We start from the raw sequence: 11,223 nt of genomic DNA on the forward strand, positions 1-11,223 counted from the left end.
GGCACAGTGGGTCGGACCAGGTCCTGCTCTCTGGTGGGTCTGAGGTTCAAGTCCCGCTTAGGGTGCCTTGCGATGGAGGACTAGTGTCCCGTCCTGGGTGTGTCCCCTCCCCCTCCGGCCTTACGCCCTGTGTTGCCGGGTAGGCTCCGGCTCCCCATGACCCTGTATGGGGCAAGCAGTTTCAGACAGTGTTATTTATCAGACACTTTTCTCCAAAGCGACTTCCAGTGAACTCTATGTAGTGTTATCAGCCCACACACCTTATTCACTGCGGTGACTTACACTGCTAGATACACTACTTACACTGGGTCACTCATCCATACATCAGTGGAACACTCTCTCTGTCACTCACACACTATGGGTGAACCTGAACAGCATGTCTTTGGAGTGTGGGAGGAAACCAGAGCACCCAAAGACTTACACTGCTAGATACACTACTTACACTGGGTCACTCATCCATACATCAGAGGAGCACACACACTCTCTTTCACTCCAATCTACCTGCTCACTATGTCTTTGGAGTGTGGGAGGAAACCAGAGCACGCAGAGGAAACCCATTCGGACAAGGGGAGAACATGCAGACTCCACACAGACCGAACCCACGTGCTCTCGCACCACCCACGTGATGTGAGACAGCAGCGCTATTCGCTCTGCCACCGTGCTGCTGAATTTTTAAGAAGCCCCTATAAAACTCCTAATTACAGATGACAAGAAAAAGTGTTGTAAAGACACAGGCATTATAAGTAAGTCAACATACTCATTGTCATACTGATGTCAGTGACCTCTATTACTAATGACATGAAGAAATATTAACAGTACATGGAATTTTGAAAGCAGCTTCTGTAAAAATTGCAACATCTTTTAAACTGAAGTATGGTGTGTATTCTGGGTCCCGCGGTGGTGCAGCAGGTAGCGCTGCTTCCTCACGCCTCCTTGGCTGTGGGTTCGGATGTGGGTTTGAATGTAGCTCAAAAGGGTGGAGTTCAGATGTTCTCCCAGTGCTTGTACGGGTGTCCTCCTTGTGCTCTGGTTTCCTCCCACAGCCCAGGACAGTCATTATTCCTGTTCTCCTCCCCCAAACAAAGCCAAATGTCCATTATTTGTGCAATAGCACACCAGGTAGAAGTATTTACTTTAGATGCGGTCGTGCTAAAGTCCTTTTCGCTCACCGGGAGTCTGGGATCCTGTGTTCTGGCTGCTGGGGGTGTAAACAGCCTGTGCTGCAGGAGACACAGACGCACAGACTTTGGACTTTATACAAGCGGCCTGGAAGCTCAGCTGCTTGTCTTTCTCATTGCATCCTGTTCGCAACAGATCGCTTCTCCCAGCCTTTGCAGGCCTCCTTTACCCCAGTCTTCTCGGGGGAAACCGACAAAATCAAAAATTCTATTCACGTTGTACAATAAACCACCTTTATGGTCTTATATAAAGCATTTTGGCTGCGAAGTAGTGACAGTAGGTCACACCGAATTTTTATTAAACTATGATATTAGGTAAACAGTTACTCATTCATTTAGCTCTTGCTTTTTCCAGACCTGCTTACAGTGTTAAGCTACTTAAAATGATTTATACAACTCGGTAATTTTTACTAAAGCAATATGGGTTAAAACCTTACTCAAGAGTTCAGTAACAGGACATGGGATTTGAACCAGGAGCCATCGGGTGCAAGGGAGTGGCTCCGATCGCTACGCCACCTGCTGGCCTGCGAGTAACATGATAAAACTTCCACCCTATCAGACATGTGATGAAGTTGCTGTTCAGAGGAACTGCAGTGGTGCCCATGGGCCAAGTTTTTCAGCTTTTTTTGTGTGGAGATTAGTAAAAAAAAAAAAAAAAAAAAAAAAGTCTAAATGGGCAGAAAATGTTTTTCATGGAGTTGTGGAATTGGGGCAGCTGGTAGCGTAGTGGTTTGAGATACTACTTTTAGATCCAAAGGCTGCAGGTCTGAGTCCCCCCTCTGGCTGTAGTACTCTTGAGCAAGGTACTTACCGTAAATTGCTCCACTAACATTACCCTGCTGTATAAATGGGTAAATAATTGTAGGTCGACAAACATTGTAAGCTGCTTTGGTGAAAAGTGTCAGCTAAGTAAATAAATTTATACTCTATTAGCACTGACTTCTATGAAAGCACCTTTTTAAATTCTTGCTCAGCTCTAAAAATATCGAACGTGTCATCAAGATCCGCGCAGGAACGCAATTAAAAACGTACTGAAACAAAAATAATATTTACGCGGACGAACGTTACCCTTTTTGTACAATTGCGGACTTATATATTAGTCACTGGCAAAGTCACACTTTGCCAAAGTGATTATAACAATAGCGATTAGAATTATGGTTAAATAATGACAATGTTATCCATGTGTTACTCATAAAGCTTAGGGTGGGTCAAAGCTGGCATGTAGGTGGGTTAAAAATAGAACTCTATTTGATAATCCTGGTGACATTTTTCTCCTGCTACTCGCTGTTGATCCAGTCCTGCTGGACTAGAGAAGGAAGCAGATGCTGTACGTTCAGTCGTGTGTGTTTGTGTGTGTGTGTGTGTGTGCGTGGCCCTGGGGTTCGGCACCTTGCTCGCTCTCAGCCCAGGTGAATCCCACCACGGTGTCACTGGCGGAGATGTTCCGGAAGGAGTCCTCACAGAAACCATGGTCCTTGGGAGCTCTTTGTGTGTTTGTGTCATGGGCTCTTTCTCCTCTCTCTCTCTTTCTCTCGCTCGCTCACTGCTGGCTTCTTGTCCCTCTAATCCCTAATCCTGTGAAATCTGTCAGGCGGAACAGAGGTTGCTTTGATCAGACTTTTGTATGAGCCAGAATTCCAGCTTTGGCACACCTGGACCTCCGGGTTCCCCCAACGGCCCACGGGGCCGCGTGCGACGGGGGTCGGATCCCCTGGGGGTCGACCATGTATGACACCTGGAATCAGGATGGTTCAATTTACAGCTTTGCAGCCATTAAATCTAAATATCTGCTGTCACGCCTTCGTTTATGTTGCAGCTCAGTCGCGTTATACGCAATATCATTTTTCGTTATTTTTATCGCAAAGCTGTGTCACTGTTTGTATCCAGAAAGGTTGGGGTTACTGTTCTCGTGATGCAGCACGGTCACGCGCCAAACCGCTGTCTGACTGGTGGCAAATTCGGATTCATCGTATTCTTCCTTTTTCTTGAGAACCATAGACTGACCTGCATTACGCTTTTCGGTCAATGTGCGAAACATGAGAGACATTTTCAGAAGATCTGTTTCCTTTAAGTTTGCACAGTAGATGGCAGAACTCACACAGATTTAAATTATTTCACAAAGAAACTGAGGTTTTTATATGTTTTTACTTAGTCTTCTCCAAAGCGACTTCCAGTGAACTCTATGTAGTGTTAGCAGCCCACACACCTTATTCACACACTATGGGGGAACCTGAACAGCATGTTTTTGAACTGTGGGAGGAAACCAGAGCACCCGGAGGAAACCCGCACAGACTGAGCAGGTATCAAACCAACATCCTCTTGTACCACCCAGGCGCTGTGAGACAGGAGCACTGCTCGCTGTGCCACCATGCCACATATGTATATGGATCGCTCAGTTTAATATGAATAATTAAATAGATAAATGTAGAAAATGTTACTTTAGTATTGTAAAAGGATAAGTGTAGAGAAAAGCCTTCTGTTTTAAATCATTCCCTTTCATTACCAAAAATACAATATCTGCAAAGGCAATACAGGGGTCTCTGACTTACAAACTTTCGAGTTACGAACTTTTTTCACCTTTATGAACTTTTCTCGAGGAATATTGAGAGCTCGCTTTTTCACACAGAGGCTGTGATGCCAACTGGAATTGTGCACGGGAGCTTCACACGATGCGCTGACAGAGGGTCGTTGTAAATGGAAAGCGCTGCCTTCGGTTTTTCAAGAGCGGAGAAGGTGGAAAGGAAGCAAAGAGAAAGTGGACAAGCTGTAAATGATCCTCACCCACTTCTCTATTTTAATACAAATGTATTGTAATGGTCGTTGAAGTGCTGCCTCTCCATCCTCCTCCACCTCCATGTAATACTTTCATCTCCAAATTGATGCACGGCTGTTGTCTGCGCTTCAAGGTCAAAAACCGAACAGCTTACAATGTTTCTTACATTTCTTACATTTGTAATCATATTTCTTATTATTACAGTTGTGCTGGATTTTACTTCCATATTTAATATATTTGCCTATTCATTCCCTTGTTAACTTTTTTTGCACTTATTTCACACACACACACACATTTTCAGAACCGCTGGTCCCATACGGGGTCACGGGGAACCGGAGCCTACCCGGCAACACAGGGCGTAAGGCTGGAGGGGGAGGGGACACACCCAGGACGGGACGCCAGTCCGTCACAAGGCACCCCAAGCGGGACTTGAACCCCAGACCCACTGGAGAGCAGGACTGTGGTCCAACCCACTGCGCCACCGCGCCCCCTCCACTTATTTCATTTGCTAACATATTTATTTTCAACTTGTTTGTTTGGTTACTTTACTCATGTATGCATGTACATATGTGTCATATATGTGTCTGAATGTGTGCTGTACATTGTATGCTGCTGCAACCAAAGTGAATTTCCTTCTGGCATCAATGAAGTTTTGTCATCCATCCATCCATCCATCCATCCATCCACCCACCCATCCATCCATCCATCCACTCATCCATCCATCCATCCATCCATCCATCCACCCGCCCATCCATCCATCCATCCATCCATCCACCCGCCCATCCATCCATCCATCCATCCATCCACCCGCCCATCCATCCACCCATCCATCCATCCATCCATCCACCCGCCCATCCACCCACCCATCCATCCATCCACCCATCCATCCACCCATCCATCCATCCATCCACCCGCCCATCCACCCACCCATCCATCCATCCATCCACCCATCCATCCATCCATCTATCTATCCACCCATCTATCCATCCATTCAAGGCTGCATGGGTCGCGATTGTCATAACAAGAGTAGACAAGTGAATTGTACACTGTTTACACTGTTTACACAATGCCACCATCTGGTGCACACAACTAGAACGACAGGGGCAAAGCAGCCTCGTGTTGCCAGTACTTGGGCAACGATGTACATTTAGTGGGGTTGTCCACAGTGTCTTACAAAACGGTAGGTGATAAGGACACTGCGGAGAGATCTCTACAGCCCACCTCAACGTCACCTCCACTGTTATTCACCACTCAGTTCTATAAACAAGATCACAAAAATCTGATTATGTTGCTGCATCAGCCTGGCTTATTTACCTGCACTGTGCATACTGGTGTGGGAGATCGTGGATTTGACGCCCACTCAGTCAGTAGGGAGTTTGCGTGTTGTGTCTGTGTAGGTTTCCACTGGGTGCTCTGGTTTCCTCCCACAGTCCAAAGACATGTTGTTCAGGTGAACTGGTGATCCTAATTTGCCCTTAGTGTTTGAATAGGTGAGTAGGTGTGTGCATGTTGGGCTACTCTGCAATGGACTGACATCCCATCCAGGATGTACCCCCCTCAACCTACCGCTAAATGATTCTAGGATAGGATCCAGATCACTGTGACCCTGCTCAGCCCTGTGTTGCCAGGTTAGGCTCTGGCACGCCACAACCCTGCTTGGGACAAGCAGTTTTAGCCAGTGTGTGTGTGTGTGTGTGTGTGTGTGTGTGTAATAATACCAAAGGTTTCCACTTACAGATTAAATATGGTACAAATAATACCAAGAGTTTCCATTTACAGATTAAATTTGGCATAAATAATGATAGCAAAAGTTTCCACCTGGCAAATATAAAACCAAAGATTCTCACAGCTTCGTTTCCTAAGTCACTTCTCCCTGACATCCCATAATAAGCAAGGAAGTTTTAGCGAAAACAAAAACAAACAGTTTGAGAAACGTGCGCAGATGCCTTCCTTCCTTTGGAGACCTTCGGGACGGCAGTTTGCCACAGGCGTGCAGTTTGTTTACATTTCAGACAAACTGCTGAGATTTACATGATAGACACAGAGGTGATGAGGTTCTCATGGCGCGACGCTGATGTTCGGCAGCACGTTGCCAGTGCACACGTAGCAGTTGCTGTTGGTTTAGATTTATTAATACAGTGCAAATACAATGTTTCGTGTGACCGTTCGCCATTCGCTTGGATTACTGAACACTTCTGATCCTGCGCAGGATCGCGATTGTCTTTGTAGGCGTTGAAAGACAATGGAGACCCCCCATCAATAACCTACAACTGGAGGTATTTTCTTGCCCTCTTCAGCAAGTCAAACGAACTTGTGAGTTGGAGTCATTCTTTTAAATGGATTTAAACAATCCTTAAATTATTATGATAATGGGGAACGCCCTGCAATGGTTATTCACACAAATGTAAAGAATGTGATGGGACACACACTTGGCTGAAGCTGCTCATCCCAAGGAGGGTCATGGTGGGCTGGAGCCTAGCAGCCCAGGAGATGGGAGCTGGGACACAGCCAGGACAGGATGCCAGTCCATCATAACGCACCCCAAGAGGGACTCAAACCCCAGACCCACAGAAGAATAGGACCCGGCCAAACCTGCTGTGCCACCGCGCCCACCTAAGAGCTGAATAACTAAATGTAAATGTAAGAGGACTAGTATTGTAGGGTGGCACAGCAAGTGGCGCTGCTGTCTCACAGTGCCTGGGTGGTGCAAGAGGACATGGGTTTGATCCCTGCTCAGTCTATGTGGAGTTCGGATGTTCTCCCTGTGTCTGCATGGATTTCCTCCGGGTGCTCTGGTTTCCTCCCACACTCCAAAGACATGCTGTTCAGGTTCGCCCATAGTGTGTGTGTGAGTGACAGAGAGAGTGTGTTCCACTGATGTATGGATGAGTGACCCAGTGTAAGTAGTGTATCTAGCAGTGTAAGTCACCGCGGTGAATAAGGTGTGTGGGCTCATAACACTACATAGAGTTCACTGGAAGTTGCTTTGGAGAAAAGTATCTGCTAAATAAATGTATGTTAATGTTAGGTGCTTGAACTGCATATGAGACAGATCTGCTCAATGGTTTCCAGGAACAGCGGAAAATAAGCTTTGCAAACATCACACGCACACACAGCGGCTGCTTGTGCAGCTAATGAGATAATAGTGTTATTAAGGTCAAATGGCTGCAAGGGTTCAGAAGGCCCATCTTGTGAGCCCTGGAATCTTCCGGAGAAAAAACAAGAAGAGGTGGCCTCATAGAGTGTTTTTTGTTTGTGTGTTTTAATTGTACTCACAACTCACCCACGTTAGTGTTAACAGGGACTTGCGCTGTTTTAAATGGTGTCAACACACACACACACACACACACACACACACACACAGTCTGAAACTGCTTGTCCTGAGTGGGGTTGCTGCGAGCCAGAGCTTAACCCAGCAAACACAGGGCGCACGGCTGGAGGAGGAGGGGACACACGCAGGATGAGATGCCAGTCCGACGCAAGGCACCCAAAGCGGGATTCGAACCCCAGACCCACCCCAGAGCAGACACAGGCCACGCCCCCACGCCCCCTGGTGTCAACACATACGCCCTGTGTTACCGGGTAGGCTCCGGTTCCCCGTGACCCCGTATGGGACAAGCGGTTCTGGAAATGTGTGTGTGTAAATATTGATTTATGTTTGCAACGGAAAAATTTGTCTGAAGGTTTTAAAATGAAGTCTTAAGCCATGATATTCAAATGATAATACAATCACCACCTCCTGTCAATCAAGAAGCAAAATAGCTCCAGCCAGAAGAGTACCGTGTGACGTGGATATTCCCTTGGGCCAGAAGCACTGTAAAATTGTACAGCAATAAGTGGTTCTCATATTTTAATGAGGTGCAGAAGAAAAAAGTGAAGAAAATACAAGTTTCTTAGTTAGATGTCAGTGGATTTGTGAAAATAGAGGGTCCTTTCAATGAAATGGTCAAACGCAGGTGACCTCCTGTACGTTGTTTCAGCCAGAGCAGCACAGTCATATTTACTGAATTATTGCATTATATTTGTTTGTCCAGCAGATGCTTTTCGCAAATGCAGTGTACACTTCAGAATTAAAAAGTACATGTCAGAACAGCCACAGAGCTTCAGGTACAGACAGACATCTGGATATACAGCAATTGTCAAAGCACAGTTCATCCGCAATTGAGGGTAAATACATAGATTGTAACAGGTGGTGTGATGCAAATTTATGAAGCTGTCAGGAGATCAAGATATAAGTAATTCCAAAAAAAAGATGGGTTTTGAGACTTTTGTTGAGTTTTGAAAGGGATTCAGCAGTTCTGAGGGAGAGAGGAAAGTCTGGAGCCAAAACCAAGAACCTGAAAACTTTCGATTTTGAATTTTTGACTAGAACCACCAAGAAGCCAGAGGTGGAGGAGTTTAGCAGTCTTGCTGTGCTATAGGGGTCAATCAGGTGTAGTAGACATCATGGTGCAGATCCTTTGACTGCCTTGTAGGCTTAACCTACAAGTTGAACGTGATGCAGGCAGCTCCAGGAAGCTGACAGGGAGGAATATGCAACAGGCCCTGGAAACAGTGTCCCAGGTGACCATTACAGGCCTGATGTCAATCCTTAAATGCACATTTATTCATTCAGCTGGACAGATAAAGTCTGCAGTCAACAAGTCTTCTAGTGGGTTTTATGTAAATTCTGAAACATCTAACAGGTGAGTCTTCACAGCACCTCCCAAGGGTTTTCTCCCTGCCCTTGCCCCACCACTTTTACATTGATTAATTGAGCTTATTTTTCTCCAAACCAACTTACAATGTTAAGGTACTTACAATTATTTAGCCATTCATAGAGCTGGGTAATTTTACTGGAGCAATTTAGAATAAGATCCTTACTCAAGGGTACTACAGTCAAAGATGAGAATTGAATCTGTGACCTTTGGTGTCCAAGGCAGGAGTATTAACCACTACACTACCAGCTGTCACTGTATTTTATGTCCCATCTTTTTTTATTTGCCTAATTTATACCGCTTGGGATAAAAACCGGCCGAGGGACTTCATCAGGGGATCAGCAGCATTTCCATTCGTCACCTTGGAACTGGTTGCAGTTCAAACTATATTTTGAAGAACTATGCCACTAGGTATATGTCCATGTATATGTAGGTGGCACAGTGAGTAGCACTGCAGTTTCACAGCGCTTGGGTGGTATGAGAGGACATGGGTTCGATCCCTGCTCAGTCTGTGTAGTTTGCGTGTTCTCCCCTTGTCTGGGTGGGATTCCTTTGGGTGCTCTGGTTTCCTCCCACAGTCCAAAGACATGCTGTTCAGGTTCCCCCATAGTGAGTGAGTGACAGAGAGAGTGTGTTCCACTGATGTATGGATGAGTGACCCATTGTAAGTAGTGTATCTAGCAGTGTAAGTCACCATGGTGAATAAGGTGTGTGGGCTGATAACACTACATAGAGTTCATTGGAAGTTGCTTTGGAAAAAAGTGTCTGCTAAATAAATAAACAAATGTAAGTTGCTTTAAAGAAAAGTGTTGGCTAAATGACATAATGTAAATGTCAAGCCTACAAGAGCAGCTCTAAATGGAAGACTGCTTGGTGGCTCTGTTGTGGTGGAACAATCTCCCCCGCTCACTCAGAACTGCTGAATCCCTGTCCGCATTTAAAAAGGGTCTTAAAAACTCACCTCTTCCAGACTCATTTCACCCATCATCTCTTAAGTTCATGTAAGATGTAAATGCTCATGCACCAAAACTTTAAGATCATGCCTGGATAAACCTTTATGCAGCTACTCCTGTAATGTAACGTAAATGATTATATGTATTTCCAACCAACCAAACAATGTCAGCGGGGTTGCGGCGAACTGAAGCTTAACCCGGTACCACAGGGTGCAGGGCCAAAGGGGGAGGGGACACACCGAGGACGGGACGCCAGTCTGTCGCAAGGCACCCCAAGCAGGGCTCGAACCCCAGACCCACCATACAGTGGGCACCGGCTAACCCGCCGCGTAAATGTATCTGAAAAAAAAAAAAATATTACTAGGAAGGTGATCAGGAATCGTTGAAACTGAGATAAAGTTTTATGCAGCTACTCATGAGATGAAAACTGGTTCATATGGTGGAAAGAAACAAACTACCTGCACTTAAGAATCACATCTAAGTGTCTAAGTGTCTCTCTCTGCTAATGTAACAAACACATTGTATTTTCTATGAGATGCACATCGCTTTAGAGAAAAGTGTCTGCGAAATAAACACGTGTAAATGGGTGTGAGCTGGGGGGGTGCAGTGGCACAGTGGGTTGGCCTGGGTCCTGCTCTCCGGTGGGTCTGGGGTTTGAGTCCCGCTTGGGGTGCCTTGCGACGGACTGGCGTCCCGTCCTGGGTGTGTCTTCTCCCCCTCCAGCCTTACGCTCTGCTTTGCTGTGTTAGGCTTGCGCTCTGTGCGACCCCATCTGGGGCAAGCGGTTTCAGATGATGTGTGTGTGTGAGAGAGCTGCGTCACATCAGACACAAATTATTGGCGAGTGTACACTAACCCCTATGGATCTAGCTATGTAGTAATATCAGGGGAAAAATGCAAATGATATTCTTGTCAATAGAGGCTATGTGCTTTATGGAACTTTGCATCTACAAGTCAGGACGTATTTGAACCACAATCAGAAATATTTTCCCCCATTTGTTTTCGCCCTTTAAAAACTTTTCCAGAAATAAACTGCGGCCCCGAAGAAGCGACGGCGCAGTTAGTTACGAAGTAACGCCAAATAATTCATGCCGCTCGGCGGAGATTCGGCAGAGCGTCCAGGAGGGGGCGCTACGCGTCACTGTGCCTGGAAGGAGGTGACCTACATCTAGACCGTCTATTTGTAAACAAGCGTGGCGCTGCCTGCGGTTCCTCGCGACACGACGCGTGTCTGCTGAATTCTGCCGTCGAAACTGGTGAAGGTTGGGATACGAAGGCTGGTCAGTAAGGGGGCTGAAGTGACCAGCACGGTTGTTGGCCAGCAACAAGTGGCTCAAGAATAATAATCGGTGAGAGCGGCAGAGGATTATAAAAAAAGGGGCGCGTTGTAGCGCGCGCGCTCGCGCGCTCAGAAATGACCAATCTGCTGCCGAGCTGTGAAGACAAAAGGAAAGGATGCGAGCAGGACACTGCCGGTGATTTACAGGCGTTTATTCATTGTTTCCGAGGAGAATCCCGTTGCCTTTAATCTGCGGCCCTCAAACAGATTCGCTATAATCTTCAACCACGGGCTCTACGCGAGCTCCGTGTTCACCTGACATTCCCAGAGCCTCTTACACATC

This window comes from Scleropages formosus, chromosome 6, assembly GCF_900964775.1.
Source record: "Scleropages formosus chromosome 6, fSclFor1.1, whole genome shotgun sequence".
In the NCBI taxonomy this organism is placed as follows: domain Eukaryota; kingdom Metazoa; phylum Chordata; class Actinopteri; order Osteoglossiformes; family Osteoglossidae; genus Scleropages; species Scleropages formosus.